Source organism: Microcebus murinus, chromosome 6 (genome assembly GCF_040939455.1).
Source record: "Microcebus murinus isolate Inina chromosome 6, M.murinus_Inina_mat1.0, whole genome shotgun sequence".
In the NCBI taxonomy this organism is placed as follows: domain Eukaryota; kingdom Metazoa; phylum Chordata; class Mammalia; order Primates; family Cheirogaleidae; genus Microcebus; species Microcebus murinus.
This window is the reverse complement of record NC_134109.1, coordinates 68,346,159-68,368,909: the sequence shown is the minus strand read 5'-3', so window position 1 is coordinate 68,368,909 and position 22,751 is coordinate 68,346,159. Positions and strand designations below refer to the sequence as shown.

Sequence of the window (22,751 nt, the reverse complement as noted above, 5' to 3'; positions counted from 1 at the left end):
CGTAAGTTCCTCCTCCCAGGGAACTGTCTGTGTAGATGCTGAAAATCTCACCTTGAAAATGATATTTGTTGTCTTTGGGGTCCCCCCCCCCAACATCTCGGTGGACTTTCGGTAATTCTGGTGGAAGAGTGATTCACAGGTCCTGTCCTGCTGCACGGTGAGCATCTCCTCCTGCAGCGTGTCTGGGTATTTGCTCCCCGGGGCAGTCCAGCCCCAGCCGAACACACTGCAGTCCTCCCCTGGCTTCACCCAGCCCATGTGCTTGGGCAGCTTGAGGGGCCGCACGGCTGCAGTCCGCCTGGCCTTTGTCTCCAGCTGGTGGGGAAGAGGCAAGAAAGCCCAGGTCAGCCAGTGGCCTCCTGGGCCTGGTGCCATGGTGGGGCTGAGCTTTCTCCCCTCTCCTCTGAGGCCAAGCAGGATGGAAAGGAGGGAAGAAGTTGTAAGATACTGGGCTAAAAGGACAATAGACACCTTCCACCTTCTGTTTACTGCTTGTTTGCTAACTGCAAGGCATTATGAGTATATTATGGGATGCAGAGGAAAAAGACAGAGAGAGCAGAAACTTGAGTCTCTCAGCTAGGACCTGGAACAGGTTAGGGCCTATCAGGGGCAGGCTGAAATAAAAATCACTGTGAGGGTGGATGCATGACCAGTGTGTAAACAACTAAGTTATAAAAAGGGGGCTAACACACAAAGGAGGGTCCCTGCCCGGAGAAGAGGCCACTGCGCTGGCACTCTGAGGGCTTGGACCCTAGCTCGAGCTAGACAATAAAACTCCTTTTGGCAATTACAGCCTCGGTGACTCTGTCTCTCTGTCCTGCGGCCTTGTGAATCTCAAATATAACAAAAAGACAGCGTCACAGTGGGAGAGCCAAGGGGACCAGTGTCCCGACCCGCGGGACCTTCTGTTACTCGCGGGGGCGAGGGGGACCGTGCCTGAAAGAGATGGGCGAGAGAAAGAAACGAGACCAAGCGAATGATTGTCAAGGTCTGCTTTACTTAGATTCTTAGTAAGTTTTATAAGCATACAGAAACAAGGAAGTAGAAACAAAAAAATAGAGTGGCGACGATGAGGCTTGGGTCTGGGTTAATCAGCCCCAATCATCGTCTTATCGGTATCCTGTTTTTGACTGGTTACTCATCTCTAACCTGGCAGGTGGTCGGGAACAATTGCAGTCAGCATACCCTGGAGCATCCCGTGGTCAGCACGTCATGGACTGCATTCTTTTTGGAGCTATAGCTGGAATTTTTCAGGGCGAAGTCCGTGCGTAGGACGAGTCATAGGGGAGTTGAGGGTCTTTGAGGGTCCTTGCCTCTAACATCTCCCCCTCTCTTTATTAATATGAGGGAGGTTTATATAAGTTGGTGGAGAGCCTGTCTTAGGCTATGCGATGTGCTTCCGCGACCAGCACCCCAAATATAAGATCTGGCGATTAATGTGAAGGTGAGGACTCTGTCTTAGGCTATGTAGGTGGCATCTAGCTTTGGCACTTTTGATTATGAAGTGTGCCCCCGGGCATGGACTTATAATATTCCCGTCATGGAGTTACTTCACTGCTGGTGGGGTGTGCACCTGGTATGTGGCATCACGATAATCTTGTCATGGGCGTTTCTACAGCCTTTGGAACCAACTGCGTTCCATGTCTGAGGCAAGGTCTGAGAAATTTAGACCCTCTGTGGCTGAATGGGGAGACTCTGTATGGAGGTCTTCTCTGGAGCCTCTTTGTTCTAGCCGTTGGTAAAACACGGAGACTGATCTTTGTGTGGCTGCGTCTACCTGTGACTTGCAAAGTTGGTTAGTTTTTTGAATGCCCAGGGCCCAAAAGTGAGGAGCAACAGAAAACCTACAAGCAGCCCTAAGACACTGGGAAGCAATGTGGATAGCCAGGGGGATGTGGAAAACCAATTTTGATACCATGCCTCACTTTGTTCTCTCTGTTTCTTTCTATTTTCAAGGCTTTGTCTAACCTTTTTAATGCTATCTTCTACCAGGCCTGTTTTGTCTGCGTAGAAGCAGCATTTTTCTTTAAGTGCTGCACACAAACCTCCCTCTTGGAGGAACACTAAATCTAAGCCTCTTCTATTTTGTAACACTACCTCAGAGAGCGAAGCGAGGGACTCCTTAAGATATTTTAGACCTTGCTGTAGCTCTCGGAGGTCATTATCGATGGCTACAGAGAGCTGTAGGTATTGCTGATTGGAGGTGACTAGAGAGGCTATTTCTGTTCCAGCCCCTGTGGCACCAAGGCCTAGAACAACTGCGAGTGTTATGGCCGTGATGGGTTCTCTCTTTACCCGGGGCATTGTGGTGCCGCGCTCCCAAAACTGAAGTAACTCATTAGCAGGATGTACAGTGAGTCTGGGAAAGAGCATGACTAATACACAATACTCTCTATGCTCAAGAAACATTGCAGAGACTACATATGGGGTAAGGCCAGAGGAACAAGGAAAATAAGAGGTGTTAGATGCCTGAATATACTGAAAAGTGGAGTTGACAGTAATTGACTGATTACATATTTTCTCTAAGGGTGCGGGGGGAAGCATTCTTGGGCTAAGAAGGCAAAGGCCTAGGCCTGTGACTTGGCTGAGTGTTAAGCCATCATGGGTCTCTAGGCCCCATCTGAGTTTGCTGGTGTCATTAGTAAATAATGGCTGACCAAATGTAGTGACGCCTTTATAAAAGGGAGGCCCGGGGGGAGTAGCATACCCAACACTCCTGATATTCTGAATTGTTGGCCTCTCGGATGGTCCTGACAGAGGCGTTGACTAAAGTGAGAATTAGTTCTGCAGAGGAGGGGGGCCCCTCGGGCAGGGTAGGTTGGTATAGGGAGGTGCTGAGCAGAGGAGGGGACATAGTTGGGGAGGAGGGCAGGTCCCTGGAGGGACCATGAGGTCGAGGTGGGTGTAGGTCGTGGTTAGGACCTATTGCGACCGTAGGACCTCTGGGGAGGCTTTTAATTAATTTGATTTTAAATGTGAGACCAATGTTTTTTCTAGATGTGTAAAGTCTAAGTCCCTACTCAAATCCCCTGGACTGATCCCAGGAAACTTTTTTTCCAGCTTTGGTGAATGAAATCAACAGGGGGTTGCACCACTGGTTTTTACACTGAGGGTCAGTGGGGGGTTGTGGGGCGTAAGGGGATGAAGGAGCTCGACGGGGAAACTGCTTTTTGACGGTGATATAATCCCAGGAAGAGGAGGGATTCCAGTAGGCATCACCGGTGGTCTCACAGCCCCAGGAGGCACAGAAGAAGTCAGGGGCGTAGCCACACTGGTAGTTGTTGGTGCGAGGCCGATGGGCCCCTGGGCAAACATAAAAGTCTATATACCTTGTTGCGGAGCGTCCGGAACCGAGGAACAAAGGCCTGGGGAGGAGTCAGCTGTCGGAGGAGCTGGCTGAGGGGCAAAAAACGCGGGAAGGCCCCACGCAGGGTCTTTAGCCCCAAGAGCTAATACGCATAGGTCAATTTCTAATGGATCCCATGGTATAACGGCGGAGAGACGTGAGGAGGAATTAACAATGTCTCCTGCCTCATTAATTACCTGCCATGTATAGTTGTAGATCTGATGGATGTTGGTTGTGATGGTGCTCTTGAGTACGACTAGAATCAGGCATAGGAGAGGCAGCGCCTTTTTTCGGGGAGTCATTGTATTTCTGGAAGAGAAACAGAATTAAGAATTCTTCTCAGGGGATTCCCTGGGTGGGTTATATAACTTAATCGCTCTCTCTGGTAGCCATCTGGCGTTTCCTGCCTGGGTATCATAGATACAGGCATGTCCTTTTCCCCATATGAGGACAGGGTCAGGCCCCAGCCATTTGCCTGTAAGCGGCTCCTTCCATGAGGCCTGTGCATAAGTATCTGTGGTGGATGGGTGCCAAAGGCGGTCGGCGGCCGTTTTGCCGGCAGTGTCAAAGGTGAGAAAATTTAAAATGAACAGGGCATGATTAAGCAGGGTTTTGGAATTACCTGTTAAAGGGTACAAAATTCCTCCTCCCGATTGTAGTTTGGAGAGCATATTTTTTAACGTCTGATGAGCTCTCTCTACAATATCTTGGCCCTGAGGGTTATATGGAATGCCTGTAATATGCTTAATGCCTAGCTGAGCACAAAAGCTTTTGAAGTTAGAGCTGACATATCTCCGGCCATTGTCAGTCTTAATAACTTTAGGCTGAGGGAGGGAGGTGAGACAGGCTATAACATGGCCGATAACGTGGTGGGTGGCCTCGCCTGTTTGTAGGGAAGCAAAGATAAATCCACTTTAAGTATCTATAGAGACATGTATATATTTAAGCTTTCCGAAAGGGGGCTAATGAGTGACATCCATCTGCCAGAGCTCCCCAGGGATCAGGCCTCGAGGGTTGACTCCTAGGTGTGGCTCAGGGAGAAGGGTAAAACAAGCCCTGCATTGGCGGACGATTTCTCTGGCCTGTTCTCTAGTAATGGAGAATTTAAGCCTGAGGGTATGAGCATTGAGATGGTGTAAATCATGAGCCTGGCGTGCAGCGCAGACAGGATCAACAGTGATATTGTGAACAGCGCCTGCAACGCGAGTCGCCTGATCAACAAGATTATTTCCAGCTACTAGAGGCCCAGGAAGGCCAGTGTGGGCGCGAATATGGCCTATAAAAAAGGGCGCAGAACAGGAGTGAATGAGTCCTTGTAGTTGCTGGAACATTTGAGTGGTATTGTTGGAGGGCCGAATATGAGGCACAGTTTCTAAAGTGGCGACAGCATGAGCAACATAAGAACTATCAGTATACAAGTTAAATGGTGACTGATCTACGTATTTGAAGACTGTGACTAAGGCTGCTAATTCAACCAGTTGAGCAGAGGAGAATCTGGTGGGAAAACTGCGGACCTGGCCATTAATGCTATAGGCCGCGGTGCCTGAGGAGGAGCCCTCGGTAAAGACTAAGACGGCTCCTGGAATGGGGGAGACTCCTGTTTTTTTTTGGGAAATATTACAGGTGTCCGATAGAGGAACTGAATTAGTTTATCAGGGGGGTAATGATTATCTAGTTTGCCCTGGAAATACGTACAGTTAACTGCCCAGTCATTATCATTCTGTATTAGCCACTGAATTTGGGAAGCATTGTAAGGAAGTATTATGATATCTGGATCTTTTCCATAGAGCTTAAGGGAGTTTTCTCGCCCCAATCGAATAATTTTAGCTACTAAGTAAGGGTAGGTGGGAAGGACTTTAGGGGAGGAAGCCGATAGGTGAACCCAAAAAAGAGGCTTGCCCTGCCAAAAGAGTCCTGTGGGCGAAAAGGGGGTGGGGAGGACAATGAAGTACAGGTGGGAATCTGGGGAGAAGTAGCCAATGGCCTGGGCATTTATGGCCTGCTCGACCAAATTAAGCGCTTGCTGCCCTTCTTTAGTTAGGGAGCGGGGAGAGGTTGGGTCAGTATCTCCCTGCAGGATGTCAAATAGGGGTTTTAACTGTCCTGTGGTGAGTTTTAAATATGGGCGAAGCCAATTAATGTCGCCTAGAAGACGCTGAAAATCATTAAGGCATTGAAGAGAGTCTTTTCTGATCTGTACTTTTTGGGAGAGGACCTTATTGGGGAATAATTCAAAACCTAGGAACAGGTGAGGGGGACAGGCCTGAATCTTTTCGGGGGACAAGCTCTGGAGAGTATTATTAGACTGTCCTATACCTTGTAAGTGCGTAAGGGAAGGCTGCAGTGGCCATGATTGGGGCCAGGCGTCCTGGGCAATAACTGTGGAATCGGCGCCAGAATCAAGAAGGCCTTCAAAAAGTTTACCATCTAACTTTAACCGCAGGGTGGGTCGTTTTTTGGTGATAGCTTGGACCCAATAAAGATCAGAAAAGCCAGGGCAGGAAGCACCTCGGTTAGAGGCGATGGCTGGGAAGGATGTATTAAGGGGCAAGGGCAACGCCTGAGCTAAACGCTGTCCCTTAGAGACACACACAGGGCCGGTAAGCGCGATGGCTAAGATGTTAATCTCCCTGGTAAAGTCACTATCTACTATGGAAGGGTGGACTATGAGCCTTGCAAGAGTAGAAGAGGCTCGGCCCAGAATAAAAAAGAACATATTAGCCAGTGGGGGTCCAAATGAGCCAGTAGGCAAAATTTGAACACCATCTTCAGGTTTTAATATTGTGTCGGAGGAGGCACACAAGTCCACTCCTGCGCTCCCTGTGGTTGCTCAGAGGAGTCTAGGGGCTGGGGATCCTCTTGTCAGCTGTTCCCCGAGGCCGACTGAAATTGAATAGGACGAGGGGAAGGGCATGTTGGTCTCTCAGGATCATTAGGAGAAGCCGACTCTCTGGTCGCCTCTAAAGAAGTTCTCAAAGCAGACCGTGACACGGGTAGGAGGCAGAATTCTGCTACTGAGAGCAGCTGTTTTTTATTGGGGTCTGCATCTGCCCCTTCAACAATATCTCTGATTAGTCTCTAGTATGAAAAAACAGATCCAGGGACGGCATCTGGGCCTTGATTCAGAAGTAAATCGTTTAAATCTCTACCTACTTTTTGCCATTTGTGTGGGTGAATCTCAGGTCCACCAATAATAAACCAAGGACAAGCACGATCAATGAACACAAAAAACTTTACTAAGTCCTTTTTCTTAACTCTAATTCCTCTCTCTCTGAGTGAGGCCTTGAGATCCTTAATAAAAACGGCCTCTTTAGACAATGAATGGCCCATCTCGATGGGGTGACAATGTAAAAATTTACTCACCAGACCGTCGACTCTGTGAGCGGCAGAACGAGGGTCTCTGTAGGGTTTCCTTCGGCCGAAGAGCACTCCGTGGCATCACCTGACAAAGGTCCGTACCTCGAGCCCCACGTTGGGCGCCACTTGTCCCGACCCGCGGGACCTTCTGTTACTCGCGGGGGCGAGGGGGACCGTGCCTGAAAGAGATGGGCGAGAGAAAGAAACGAGACCAAGCGAATGATTGTCAAGGTCTGCTTTACTTAGATTCTTAGTAGGTTTTATAAGCATACAGAAACAAGGAAGTAGAAACAAAAAATAGAGTGGCGACGATGAGGCTTGGGTCTGGGTTAATCAGCCCCAATCATCGTCTTATCGGTATCCTGTTTTTGACTGGTTATTCATCTCTAACCTAGCAGGTGGTCGGGAACAATTGCAGTCAGCATACCCTGGTGCATCCCGTGGTCAGCACGTCATGGACTGCATTCTTTTTGGAGCTACAGCTGGAATTTTCCAGGGCGAAGTCCGTGCGTAGGATGAGTCATAGGGGAGTTGAGGGTCTTTGAGGGTCCTTGCCTCTAACAGACCAGTAGAGTGAGAGCAGCAGGACTTTGCCTCACCTGCAGCAGCATGATGTCATTAAAGAATCTCTTTAAATTAAAGAATCATACCCTGAGTGGCGCAATGCTCTTCTCACACGGATGACCTGCTGGTTCTTTTCCTGCTCCCTGATTTTGTGGGCCCCCAGGGTGACCTTTAGGGAGCTGCACGGAGAGCAGAGAGAGGCTGTGTGTATGTGGAGTCACAGGGTACAGTCCAAGAGCCACAAAGAGCAGGAGACAGCCAGGGAGTGCAGGGCTGCAGCTGAGGGAAACTTATGGGAAGGGAGGGCCCCAGGCGGTGGCATTCTGCTAATTGCACCAGTGGTTCTCAGGAAACACATCGCGCTGGGGAAACAGGTGAGACTGCTTTGGTTTCCATTCTCATGCCAAAGCATGTCCCTGGCTCTGCATATGACAGGCGTGATCACTCTGGGATTTTCTGTCCTAGCAGTGCCTCTGACACTAACCTTCCTCTCCCCCAACAGGACTTACCCGCCCTGTTTCTCCAAGAAGTCCTCCTGCACATGTGTTCAGACCGTGGTCTCTGTGGAGTATTTGCAGGAGGGTGTGGAAATTTCCTCCTCACCTTCCCCAACAGTGAGCGGCCGTCAGCACGAAGTCTTCTTGGATCAGGGAACCGTCTCAGAAGTACCTCTCCCGTGTCCCCTGATTCCAGATCTGAAGAAAGGCCATGTAGGAGCGGGAGTGTGGCTTGGCCTCATGGCCCCCGTAATCTCGTCTGAAAGAGAGGACTGGATTTGAGGTAGCTGGAGCAGGTGTGGACAGGAGAGAAGGCCCAGGAAGGCGGTGCTTGAGGTCCAGGTGTGCAGTGAGACAGTATCCTCCTGGGGTCAACAGGTAGCAGATCCTGCCGGTGGAACTGCCTCTAATAAACCTAAGAACTCAACCCCTCTCAGAAAAGAGGGGCAGAGCTTTTCATCACATCCTACTGCAGACACACATGCAGGATGTAAAATCTACCTTCAGGATGCCAGAGCCACAGAGGATCCTGGACAGGACTGTCCTGGTTCTTTCCTTCTCAGTAAGTGTCCCTGATCCATCTGAGCCTCATCAGTGCCTCCAGGATTTTCTAAAATCCCATGTCCTAGGGACTAGGTTCAAGGCAATTGTGTTTTGGCTGCACGATGAATGGCTTCCAATTAGGCTTTGGCTGGGGTTTGGTGGGGGTGGTGCTGCTGGGCTTCTGGGCCTCTGGGATGGTGGGGGTGCCAAGGACCTGGGAAGGCAGGGGAAGAGGGGAAGCTAGCAAAACATGGACTGCATAGTCGAGGGTGGAGCCAAGCCCACGGGAGAGCTGTGGTTGCAGCCATCTGCCACGTCTGAGATCTGGTGCACCCTGGGTTTCTCTCAGGGACAGCAGTTAGAGTGGGGAGGGCACTGAATAATTTCACTGGTTCTTAAACTGGGTCCTGTGACAACCTCTGCTGCTGCAGCCTACCTGTCTGCTTGTCCTAGCAACCACCAGGGAGCAGGACTGGGATGATGAAGGGCTGAGAAATAGGATAGGTTAGCTTTGGGGTTGGAGGGTCAGAAATCAGAGCAAGTGGCACAGTTGAGAAGAGAGGGACTGTGGGCAGTTAGTTAGCTATGCTCCCAGCCAAAAATCAGGTTCCTTAGGCAGGGGTCATTGCAAAGGATAAGAAAATAATAGAATAGAGAAATAATAGAAATAAAAGAATACACTAGACGAAGGTACAGTTTTATAGATTTATATACCAAAAAAGCAATGTGAGGGTACTCGGGGGACCCCACAATATCCCTGTCAATTGTGAGGCCAGGAGTGAAGTTTCACATGGGTATTTACAGGTACAGATGTCAGTTGCCAGAGGTAACTGATTAACATAACAGGTAGTTCATTTTAGGTTGAAAGTTTTTCAAAAGACTTCTATACATTCCTGAATTAACTCTGTCTATGTGAACAAATAGTTACAAAACAAACTTCCAAGACAAAGTTTGTCTTTCCAAGACAAACTTCTAAGTTCTAAGATAAAGTTATTACTTAACAGAAAGATTACACAGAGATATAGTGGCCCCGTGATTCTTTATCTAGTCATAGTGGATTGAGACAGGTAGTCAATAGTGAAGCAGGAAGTGTCCCTTGTGCTAATTGCTTTTAGCCACATTTGACTGTCTCTCAGGCTAGTACTTTTTGATCAGCTCTCATCCAGTGGCTCATGTACACCTGCTTTGTCATTCAGAGCAGGTGAAAACCACTGGTTTGAGACTGCAGCATCCCTTGGAAAGCAGTTGCTACTGACCTTTGAGATGCTCACCCCACCCCAGGTCAAGCAGCCTTTGATATGCAAAGTAACACGGTCACAGATTCCTTCAGGGCAAAGCCCTGCAAAACTCCTGAAATCATTTGTCTCTCTTCTATTATAGAGGATATTTCAATAAAGAAATAATTTTATGGACTGACAACCATACTAGCCAAATAAAGCTCAAAGGAATCGGAAATACCTAGAGCTGCCTTTTCCTGGGTTGGAGTGAGGGTTGAGTATTACTTATCTTTTGTAGCTTCACATTTTCTACCACATGCCTTTCTAAGAACAACCCACTTTCCAGGTCATCAATAGAGGTCTGGAGAGAGGTTAATACCTACGAAACCTTTTAGGGAACATCCTTCCTTCTGCCATCCTTGTTGAGTGTCTATCTAGCATCAGACTTAGAAGTCTGGGTGTGGGATGGGAGCTGGGGCAGACTGAGGAAACTTCCTGACCAGTGCTGGGTACAGGGGTCACAGATACAGGGGATTTTGTAAGATGGGTTCAGGCCTCTGGAATAGCAATGGTCACTTACCTGTCCCAGCCCTGGGAGGCAGAAGAAGGGCAACAGGGCAGGAGTGGCTGCATCTCCTCAGGAAGGCTGCCCACATCAGCAATGCTGGTGTTTGCTCCACCCAAATATAAAACCATGGGAGTGGGATGAAAGAGGGGCGGGCTTAGTGACCTCGCAGACCTCCTAGACCTGTGTGTGCTCTCTTCGTTTTGATGGGCGTCACCATAGAACTAGGCTTGCCAAAATACTCTGGTTTGGTTTAAGTGAAAATGGCGCTGTTACCACATTAGCAGCTCTGCCTCTCAGTCACAAGGTGAAAGCAAGAATAAGGGACAAGAAGGTGGAGTCTGTTGAGGTTTGGCTGCAGCTAGTCGAAGGGTGAGAACCCCAGATGGTCCTAAGTGACTGAGCTGAATGAAGAATGTTTCCTTGTCTCAACTCTGGGCTCCTTTTCCATTCTTTATCCAATGCTTTTTCTGTATCTTTTAAGATGATCATATGGTCTTTGTTTTTGTTTCTGTTTATATAGTGAATCACATTTATTGATTTGTGTAGGTTAAACCATCCTTGTATCCCTGGGATGAGAACAACTTGATCATGGTAGCTTATCTTTTTGATGCTCTGTTGAATTTAGTTTGCTAGTATTTTGTTGTTGAGGATTTTTGCACCTATGTTCATAAGGAATATTCATCTGTAATTTTCTTTTTTAGTGTATTTTCTCCTGGCTTTGGTATCAGGGTGATACTGGATTTATATTAGGGAGGATTCTCTCCTTGTTGTCTTGAAATAGTTTCTGTAGGATAGGTACCACCAGTTCTTTGTATGTCTGGTAGAATTTGGCCGTGAATCTGTGTGGTCAGGGGCTTTTTATTGTCAGATTTCTTTTTTATTATGTCTTCAATCTCACAGCTCATTATTGGACTGTTCCAATAGAAGTTGTTTTCTATTTCTTCCTGATTAAGACATGGGAGGTTGTATGTTTCCAAGAAGTTATCCATTTCCTCTAGGTTTTCTAGTTTTTTTGTGTAGAGGTTTTCATAGTATTTGTGGATGATGTTTTGTATTTCTGTGGTATCAGTTGTAAAGTCTGTATTTTCACATCTGAGTGAGTCCTTTTTCTTCTATGTCTGGTAAGCTGGTTAGTGGTCTATTGATTTTATTTATCTTTTCAAAGTATCAAGTTTTTCTTTCTTTTGTATTGTTTTTGGTTCCCATTTTGTTTTGTTCTGCTCTTAGTTTTGTTATTTCTTTTCTTCTGTTGGCTTTGGGTTTAGTTTGTTCATCTTTTTCTAGTTCCCTGAGATGTGACGTTAGGTTGTTAATTTGTGATCTTTCTGTCTTTTTGATGTGGGCATTTAAGTCTATGAACTATTCCCCTAAGGCTACTTTTTCTATATACCTTAGATTTTTATAGCTTCTGTATCCTTTATCATAGAGTTTGAGGAATCTTTTGATTTCCATCTTAATGTCATCATTGACCCAAGTATCATTCAGCAACAGGTTGCTTACATTTCTTGACTTTGTGTGTATTTGGGTGTTTCCTTGGAATTGGTTTCTAGTTTTATTGCACTGTGGTCTGAGAAGATACATGGTATGATTTTGATGATTTTGCATGTGCTGATAGTTGTTTTGTGGCATAAGATGTGATCAGTCTCAGAGAATCTCTCATGTGCTGAGGAAAAAAGTATATTCAGTAGTTTGTAGGATGATTGTTCTGTAAATGAGTGCTAGGTCCATTTGTTCTAAAGTACTTTTTAAATTTGGTGTTTATTTATTCATTTTGTGCTTTAATGACCTGTCCAGTTCAATCAGTGGAGTATTGAGGTCACCAATTATTAAGTTGTTACTGTTTATTTCTTTGCTTTCATCTAGAAGAATTTGCTTTATGAAATATGGAGCTCCTATGTTATGTGCATATATATTTGAGATTGTTATGTCTTTTTATTGAATTGTTCCCTTTACCATTATATAATGACCATCTTTGTCTTTTTTTCTTTTTAACCACGGTTGATTTAAATTCCATTTATCTGATTTAAAAATGCCCACACCCGCTCATTTTTGGGTTCTATTTGCTTGGATTATTTTTGTCCATTTGATTACCTTTTGTCTGTGTGCGTCCTTTATGTATTAGATGCGTTTCTTGGAGACAGCAAATATTTAGGTTGTGTTTTTTTTATCCATTCAGCCAGTCTGTGACTTTTAAGTGGGACATTCAGACTATTCATGTTGAGTGTTAGTACTGATATGTGGGATGTTATTCTGTTCATCATGTTGAATGACAGCTTATTGTTTTCTCTCCCCCTTGTGCTGTTGGTTTATAAGAGCTGTGAAGTATAACTTTAGGGTGTATTTACACCTGTTGGTGTCTATTGTGCTGTTGCGTGTATAATGGACTTTTGCACATTTCCTGTAGGGGGGGTCTAGTAATGACAAAATCTTGTAGTATTTACTTGTCTGTGAAAAACTTTATTTCTCCTTCATTTATAAATCTTAGTTTAGCAGTTTACAAAGTTTTTAGCTGACAGTTGTTTTATTTAAGGAGACTAAAGATAGGACTCCATTCTCTTCTGGCTTGTAAGGTTTCTCTTGAGAAATCTCCTGTTAATCTGATGGGTTTTTCTTTATAAGTTACTTGATGTTTTCACCTCATGGCTTATTGGAGTTCCTCTTTCCTGGGGACTTTGTTCAGTCTGATGACTATATGCCTTGTTGATCCTCTTTTGCAATGAATGTACCAGGTGTTTTTTTAGCTTCTTATATATGGATGTCTAAATCCCTAGGAAGATCAGGGAAGTTTTTCTCAATTATTTCTTCCAATGTGTTTTTCAGGCCTTGTGCTTTTTATTCTTCACCCTCATGGATGTCTATGATTCTTATATTTGTATTTCTTCTAGACCGTTTTTTGTTCCTCTGGAATCTCTGTTTTTTGTTTTTGACTGGGTTAATTGGAAAGAGTTGCTTTGAAGCTTGAAATTCTTTTTTCTGCTTAGTCTAGTCTACTCTGAAAACTTTACTCTGTGATTTGTATTTGGCTAAATGAATTTTTCATTTCCAGAAGTTCTATTTGTTTGTTTTAAATATATCTATCTCTTTAGTAAATTTTTTATTCATTTCCTGAATTTTTTTTCTGGTTTCTTTGAGTTGGTTTGCAATTTTGTTTTGGATCTCATTGAACTTTCTCATGATCCATATATCCATTTCCTTAGCTGTCATTTCAACAACAATAATAAAGAAACAGGACTTAATTAAATTAAAAAACTTCTGCACAGCAAAGAAAATATGCAACAGAGTTAATAGGCAAACTACAGAATAGGAGAAAACATTGAAAAAACTATAAATCTGGTAAAGTACTGATACTTAGAATCTATAAAGAACCATACAAATCAGCAGGAAAAAAACTAATGAACCTATCAAAAAGTGGGCAAAAGACATGAAAAGAAGTTTTTTAAAGAAGATAGACAAATGGCCAACAAACATATGTAAAAATGCTCAACATTACTAATCATCAGGGAAATTGAAATCAAAATTACACGGCAATACCACCTTCCCCTTATCAGAATGGCTATTATTAAAAAGCTAAAAAACAAACAAACAACAAACAGAAAACAAACAATAGATGCTGACATGAATGCAGAAAGAAAGGAATGTTTCTACACTGTTGGTGGGGCTTCATATTAGTACAACCTCTACAGAAAACAGTTTGTAGATTCCTCCAAGAAAAAAATGTATGTAAAACTGCCTTTCAATCCAGCAATCCCACTGCTGAGTACCTACCCCACAGAAATCAAGTCATTTTGTCGAAAAGACACCTGAACTTGAATGTTTATTGTAGCACAACTCACAATTGGAAGATGTGGAATCAACCTAAGTGCCCTTCAATACATGGGTGAATAAAGAAAGTATGGTGAATATATACCATAGAGTACTACTTAGCCATTAAAGGAATGAAATAATGTCATTTGCAGCAACTGGAGTAAACTGGAGACCATTATACTAACTGAAGTATCTCAGGAATGGAAAACCAAATACCATATGTTCTCACTAACAAATGGGAGTTAATAGCTGGGTTCATATGGGCACAGAGTGACATAATAGACATTAGAAACCATGAAGTCGAGAGGACTGGAGGGTGTGCGTGCAATAAAAACTTACCTACTGGGTACAATGAATAGCATTCTGGTGATGGGCACACAACAAGCCCTGACTGAAGCATTATGTAAGATATCCTTGTAACAAAAGCACTTGTACCCCCTTAATTAATATTTTGAAATAAAGAAACCCATACTCCTTATTGGCACAATGAACACTATTCTGCTGAGGGCACATGAAAAGCCCTGACTGAAGCATCTCACAAGATATCCATGTAACAAAAACAAAACACTGGTACCCCCTTAATTAATAGAGGCTGGACTCACCTTAGCAGTATGCAGAGGTCAATACACCAAACAAATACCCCACGTGGTCACCCACTTCCTATCTTATCACTGTCACAGACTCATCTTTTGGGAATATTTAGAATCCCCTTGTTAAAGGTAAATATTCTGTAAGAAAGAGAGATAGTCTTATCTCAAAATTTTCAACAGATGTCCTGGACTTTATATTCTTTGGATTGTAACAAATTATCATTGGTCCCATCAAAATTGAATGGCCTGGTTGGTTTATGCATTGGGCATTTAGCACTCCTTAAGCTGAGGTGGGGACTGTCCCACACCAACCATGGTGCCTGCCCATGGGAGCAGGGGTTCCCTTCAAGAAGTGCTGCTTACTGTTGCCAGGTGATGGGGAAATGGATGCTGGACAAATAGTAACTGTCCAGTAAGTTTGCTCTGCCCGGTGTCCAGAGAGCCATGTGTCTGATACTCCTGGGCCTCACAATCCTAGGCTGTCCATAAACAAATGTAAACAGTTTATCCTGAAACTCTTACCAACATGAAAACAGAGAAAAGAGTCATGGAAAGGAAGCATTATGAGTTCTAAACAGCCCCATCCCAATTCTGTTAAAGGAACAGCACTTTGTGAACAGCCAGAAAACTAGTGGAAGGAAATATGCTTAGGCATTAAGGATGATGATTTGGGGTGGTAGAATTCTCAACAGTGTTAATTTTCTCATTTACATGTTCTACATTTAAGTTCCTTTTTAGGATAAGAATAGATTACTTTTATACCTAGAATTATTTCCCCATAGTCTAAGCGCACTGATCAATGGCAGACATTCAGCAAACCCCTTGTTTTCAGCTTAATCTTTTCCAAGGTGAATGTTTTAAAAACAAGCTTACTTTTGTAAATATATCCTTATGTAGAAGATTTATAGAATGTTGAAAAACAGAAGAAAAAATTAGCTAGTAGGCTATAAGATATCTTTGAATAAATAATTTTCATTAGTATAAATTTTCTTTGGATAAATGTATACACATGCACACACACACAAATTTGTGTGTATGTTTCCATATATAAAATATATATTTGAATAGTTGGTATGACACTGGACATCATCTTTGAGATACTATATCAGTTAACATAAAACAGTATATGCATTTCATGATGGCATTAAGAATATTTTAGTAAACATCATTTATTGTTTATTACAATTAAGCAAACAAAAAATTGAAATTACTAGTGACAGCCACCATTAAAATTTTAGTGTAGTTTTCCAAAGATTTCTGTTCATGCAAATATATATTTCTATAATTAGAATGGTATTCTGCTATATATAAGGTAGTCTAACCTTTTTTAAGTTGATAATATACAGTGTTCTTCTCTATCAAGGAATTTTCCATTTATAGTGTTATTATTGTTACTTTTAAATGAGATTTGTTTTTTGGTATAATTTAAGATATACCCCATACCCAATTTTACCTATAACTAATATTTTACATTAGTATGGTACATTTTTTTAGAGTTGATGCACTGGTATTGATACATTATTATTAACTCTAGTCCATAGTTTATTACGTTGTTATTTTTTATTTGTTTGGTTTATTTATTTATTATTTTAGTGTATTATGGGGGTACAAGTGTTAAGGTTACTTACTTTGCCCATGCCCCCCTCCCCCCTCGAGTAAGAGCTTCAAGCATGTCCATCCCCCAAACCTTGCACATCTTACTCATGCTTGTATACACCCATCCCCTCCTCCCCCCTCCCACCCTCCCTACACCCAATAAATGTTACTCCTCTATGTCCTGTTAGGTGTTGATCCCTTAATACCAATTTGTTGGTGAGTACATGTGGTGCTAGTTTTTCCATTCTTGAGATACTTCATTTAATAGGATGGGTTCCAGCTTTATCCAGGAATATATAAGAGTTGCTATATCACCATTGCTATTTGTTTGTTTTTACCTAATATCCTTCCTCGGATCTTCTGATCCAGGATCCTACTCAGGGTACCATGTTACATTTGATTGTCATGTCTCCTTAGGTTCTTTTGGGCTGTGATAGTTTCTGGTACTTTGCTTGTTTTTGATGACCTTGACATTTCTGAGGGATTGTAGCCATGCATTTTGCAGAGTGTCCCTTTATTGGGATTGGTCTCATGTTTTTTCATGATTAGACTGGAATTATGGGTTTTTGGTGGAAGATCACAGAAATAAACTGCCATTTATATCAAGGTTACATACTATCAACCTGATTTATCACTGTTGACCTTTATCATCTGGCTAAGGTAGTGTTTGTCAGATTTCCCACTGTAAAATTACTCTTTTAATGTTTCTTTATCCATACTGTGCTTTGGAAGGAAGTCTCTATGCTTGGCTCACACTTCGGAAGTGAGAACTTAAATAGTGCAATTGTTAATAACTGCATCTTATTCTGTCCTGTAGATGTGACACCAGCAAGTATCTCTAGTTTTAATTTTCACTTTAAAACTCTGGAGATTTTACTTTTTCATGTTTATCAGCCATTTCTGCTTTTTTTGGTCAACTTTCAGTTGCTGTGTTCAGTGAATTTGGGGCTCTTAAAGTCCTTTTCAATGGCTGGAAAATATTCCACTGCATGGATATAGCATAGTTAATGACTTCTGTATTCATATTGAATAGAATTTTGGTACTTTGTAATTTGCATCTCTTTTATCTACTGCAATCTTGTCTATTATACATATATGATGAGCATCTTCTTGCACAAAGCCCCTTTTCCTTCTTTAGGATAAATTCCCTGGAGAAAGATTACTATGTCATCTACAAAAGAGTGAAATTGAATTATTTGAATACCTATAGAGAAGATTGCTGAGTGGAGATGGAAGAAGATTCAATCATTCCCTTGCTTGGACAGGGCTTTACAGAGACCTGACTCATGAAGGGCTTCCCATTCTTTGTACTGCCATGATCATTACTGTCTGACACTGTTTTTTCATAGTGTGTTTCATCCGTCAGATCTTACCTTGTACCAGAGCTAGCATGGATCCTAGTATTTTATTTTAAAAAGAAGAGCTCGAACTCTATTCTTTGAATCTTGTGGGGTTGGAGTGGGGTTGTTGGTTTGGTTCCTTGCTCAGGTTGCTTTCAGATGCAGCCATCATCTTTCTGCTCTGTGACACAGGAACTGTCTCTGGATGACACCCCTGCTCCTCTTTTGCCTCCAGCTCTCACGTAGCAGGCAAGATATAGTTTCAGATCCTTCCAGGTGACCTGGGGTTCTAGAAACATTGCCAACGGCTCCACACTCCAGTTAGGTGTGGCAGCAGCTTCCTAATACTGCTCCTCTCTGGATTGCTTCCCTTTTCCCTCTTTAGCTTCTCTCATGGAATCGGTTCCCTGTCATAAAATCCTTCTGTTTTAAAATATTTGCAGGGCTCCTGAGTTTTGAGGAGGACCCTGACTAATACACTTGAGGGTATTGTACTAGTTTACTATGGCTGCCATAACAAAGTACCACAAGCTGATGGCAACAAAGAACAAAAATTATTCCTTCACTGTTCTGGAAACCAGGAGCCTGAAATCAAGGTATCAGCAAAGTTGGTTCCTTCTGGAGGCATCTCAGGGAGTCTGTTCCATGCTTCTCCCACAATTTAGGGGTAGCCAACAATCCTTGGCACTCCGCGGTGTATGCATGTATTGCTCCAATCTCTGTAACTGTTGTCAGATGGTGTTCTTCTCTGTGTGTCTGTGTCTAAATTTCCGTCTTTTAAAGGGACACCAGCCATTGGGTTATAGCCCATCCTAATCCAGCATGAACTCATTTTAACTTGGTGACATCTGCAAAGACTCTATTTCCAAACAAATGTGCATTTACAGATTCTGGGTGAACATAAATTTTTTGGGGGTGTGATACTATTCAACCCAATACAGTAATGTCTTAATTTGGGCATTCCCCTGAAAGACCATGCCTGAGGCAAGCATTAGAGGTAATTAATTCATTTGAGAGGTAATTCCAGGGTACTGGAGAAAGGAAGTAGGAAGAAGGAGATGGGAAAAGGAGAGCTAACCCAGAGTGCATGCCCGAGGTGTTTATTGCTGTGGGAGCCAGAGCTGTATTCTGCTGGGGGCTCTTTGAGGATCCATAAAGAATGGATGTCAGCATTGTCTTTCTGAAATTCAGGAGGCTGGGTCATTAGCTTGCCACTCCCCATCCCTAATTGGTTGAATGTTGTCTCTGGGAGTGTTAACTCTTCTGTACTTGAGGGCTGAGCCTGCTCTTGGATGGAACCAATTCCTCCAGCTTTAGAGAGTGCCTTGAGGCAGAACAGCTGAGAAATGCTTGGGTGCCTGGGAACTTGACGTGCAGCTCAAGACACAGGTGGGCTGACGTGGCCCATTGCTAGCAAACTAGTATCTACTATGAGGGATGTATTTCACCACACTTGCTGTGCAGGTCTGGCGCATGTCTCATGGATTAAGTGAAATCTCCTCAATTAGTTTGTTCAAATCTCTCCTCTTCCTTTGTCACTGTCTCAACATTCTGAAGGGGCGACATCTCTTCTCTGGTGCTCTTGCTTCCCCCATTCACTCTTTCCTGGGTGACAGCTCTCTTCTACATTTTCAAAAGGAAGAAAGGAAGATATGATTCATTGGTGCTTAAGGAAAGTTGTTAATAGAAGCAAATCGTATTTCATGTTTCTTTTCTCTTTCTCTTATATTTATAGATTCTATGCTTGACAGTACATATTATTTATTTGCCATATTACTGGTAGTGATGTTCCCTCACTCATCTGATTTAGGATTTGTCCAGGACCTTAGCTTGGTGGTTTTGTTTCTGGTCCAGCTTACCTAGTGGCTGGCTGATGGAAATGATGCCCTAAGGTAACTTGGGGTTTGGGCCAATAACAGTTATGTGTGGTGGGCTAGATGGTTCACTCCATGTCTCTGAAGATAGGTACCAGGGAACAGTGATGCAATATAGCTTGTCATTTGGGATCAGGACTAGGGGTCTGGTCTGATAGAAGTCATAGGTAAAAGAGCACAGTTCTCCACAGCATGTGGGCTAGGATACCTTTTCTTAAATATTTTGAGGAGATCTGGTGCCTGTAAGCTAGAGAACATCAGGGCTTACAACATTTCTGCCTGGCCTACCTGAATATGTGACCAATAAGTAGTCAAAGATAAGATGACAGCAAAAAACATTCTGTGACTTGATGATGTTAAGAATGTTGATTGAAATGAAATACAGTGACAAGTGCAAGAAAAAATTTAAAACGTACCTTGGAGACAGTACATGGCTAATTAGTTTGTTGGAAAGTGAGAAAACAAGTAGTTTATATCATAATAGTGTGGGATGCAAGCTAACCGCTACCTTGGCTTCTGTTCCTTAGCTTTTGTAATTTGCTTGCTTGCTTGCCACTTAGCCTGACTGAAGCCATGATAGACTTCTACAAAGTAAAAAAAAAAAAAAAAAAAAAAAAAAAGAGAGAACAAACAAGGCCCCAGGGAGGAAACTGGTAAGGCAGTACCTGATAAGGTAATACAAAGTCCCTGGGACCTGGCCAACCAATCAATAAATCAATACACGGCCTGCATGATCAGTGCGTGAACAGCTTGGTTGAGTGGGATGTGTGGGTGCTGGGTGGGCTCCGGATAACACTTGTAACCAGTAACCTGAGTTGCACAACTCAAAGTATAAAACCTGTGCTAAAACCTTGCCAAGGGTCCTGGTCTAAAGAGACCACTGAGCTGGTGCTCTGGGGACCTGGACCCTAGCTCGAGCTAGCTTAAGCAAACCTCCATTTGTTGCTAATGTTGGTGTGAGCTTGTTACTCTGACATTCTGTTCTGGGATACAGAATTCTTGGACACAACAATAGTAACTAAAATTTGTTGCGGTCTTATGTTTTTAAGTGGTTTTATGTTCTTTATATGTCCAACAATTATGTAAGGTTTTGATACTATCTCTTGTGAACTAAAATAAAATCCTAAGCTCCTGGTGATTCAACAGACTCCCTCTGGGCCAAGGGGACCCCAAGAAACCGTAAAACTGAATTCTAGCCATGACAGGATGGGAGGTCAGACCTCTCATTACGCTTCCTCCCTTGCTAACGGCCATCATGCTTTTTCCCTAAGGGCCAAACAGAAACCAGTCTCATGATCCAGACCAGCCTTCTTTCCTGAGGGGAGAACAGCAACCATGGAGTCTTCGGAGCTTGTGCAGAGAGAGTATTCATGTCCTTGTTTCACCTTTTGACATGCAGAGGGCGGCCAGTTCTGAACACGGACCCCATAGAGGGGCATGAAGCTTGATTGTGCATACACATGTGTCTTCTTTCATAATATTGATGACTCCTCCTATAGCTTGTTTAATATGTGTGTTTGGCCATGTCGCTCGGCATGAATTCCTGTTTCTGTTGTGCATCCCTCCAAGCTGCCATCTCTGGGTTCTGCCTGGAGCTCTGTTTCCCGGCCTGCCAGGATGGCCACCCACAGGCTGCAACCCGTTGTGAGAAATAAAGCTCTCCTTTGCAGATTTATGAGCTGCCCACAGATAAGAAGATACACTCTGTAAAAGAATTTAAGGAGGTTTATTCTGAGCCAAATTTGAGGACCATGGCCCAGAGCCAACCCAAGAAAGCTTGAGGAAGTGAACTTGCTATGGCCAGGTTACAGTTTGGATTTATGCATTTCGGGGAGACAAGAATTACAGGTAAAGCCATAAGTCAATACATGGAAGGCATCCATTGGTTTGGCCCCAAAGCATGTGACATTTCAAATTGGTGGCTTACAAGTGACAGGTAGATTTAGGGATTCTTTAATAGACAATTGGCTGAAAGAGTTAGGCTGTGTCCAAAAGAATATGAATCAGGAGAAAGAAATGCTTGAGTTAGGATAAGGGTCTTCTACCTTTTATGTGACGCTTTACTGGAATCAGGTTGGGAAGTAAATCACATCATAAAAACCTGTTTACTGAGATCTTATCATTTGTAGGCGTGACTCAACAGGCTCCCTTAGAAAGGAATTTTTTGGGCAAAGGAGAAGATCAGAACCTTGTCAATTTTCTTCAGTTAACACTGTAATTTTAGAGAAAATGGTTGTGATCCAGAGAAGTTAAATAACTTACTTGATCTCACACAGTGAGGAGGGAGCAGCCAGGGTCTGAGCACCTTAGTTTGATTCTAGGGCATCTAATGTTCACTACTGTAGGGACCCAGGGCCCTTGGCCTGCAATGGTTCACTGGAAAATCACTGACATGAGGCAGATTGACTAATTGGAGAAAAAGACACATAAATTTTATTTAATGTGTATCACTGGAAACTTCAGAATGAACATTCAGCTCCTGTATGAGGTACAGAGGTCCATAAAGAATGGGGGCTTGGATTGTAGCCTAATAGGTTTTGGGAGGCAAGACAGGTTATGGCAGCGAGAAGGGAAGCTTAGCTGGCAAGGGTGGTCCTGTCACGCAGGTAAAGCCTCACAGGTAGCAGCCCTCAGAGAGAACAGATGGTAAATGTTTCTTTTCAGAACTTTAAAGTTTCAGCCTCTCAGTCAGTCTTTTGTGGATTGGGTAAGGAAAGACCTGGCTGCTCTAATGGAGATTGTCCACAGATGCAAATTTCCTCCCGCAAAAGACAGCCTTGTAAGTATCACTTCTGTGGCAGCCATCCCCAAATATGTGAAAGGAATATATTTTGGGGTGAAATATTTCTAATTTCCTATACCACTATACACTAAATTCCATGGAATCTGGAAAAAAAAGGTCAAAGATTGAAACTTTTTCTATAACTCTGAATGGGGTCAGTGTAGGTCTCTTAGCAGAGAAAGGTGCTCAGAGGAAAGTGTCCATCAGCCTCATAGACATGTCCACCAAGGTCACAGGGCACCTTTGCCCTGCATCTCCATTTTCCCAGTAGCCACCACCCTCCCCACTGGCAGAGGAAGAATGTCACCTGGGCGTGGGTGGCTAGAGCCCAGGCTTCTCACTGAAACACAGCCATGCTGACAGGCAGGATCTTTCCAGATAAATATATCATAATGTCACTATGAGGACGTGTTGCTGCAATGTCTATAGTGTGTCAGCCTGGCTGTTGAAAACTCTAGTCCTAGAGCCTTGTTATGCCCAATAAGTTATGCCCAGAACAGGATAGATAGAACCAAAACATCAGCACTAGGTAATTTAATTTTATTTTTTATTATAGATTTCTTTCTTCCCTACCTATTTCTTTTCATTTCTTCCTTCCCTCATTCAATTAGTCATCACCATTTTTTTCAAGTGTGAACTACGTATGTGTTCACAGCTGGAAACTTTATTTACT

The 22,751-nt window shown here is 43.4% G+C and overlaps 1 long non-coding RNA gene across 1 annotated transcript in view; it reads left to right on the top strand.

Moving 5' to 3' along the window:
- LOC105866610 (uncharacterized) overlaps positions 1 to 22,413 on the top strand; it is a 52,019-nt gene extending 29,606 nt beyond the window's left edge. The window contains exon 4 of the long non-coding RNA XR_001151960.3: positions 20,568 to 22,413. This is a non-coding gene — a long non-coding RNA (uncharacterized LOC105866610). The remainder of the gene's footprint in view (positions 1 to 20,567) is intronic.
- The last annotated feature ends 338 nt before the right edge of the window (positions 22,414 to 22,751 follow it).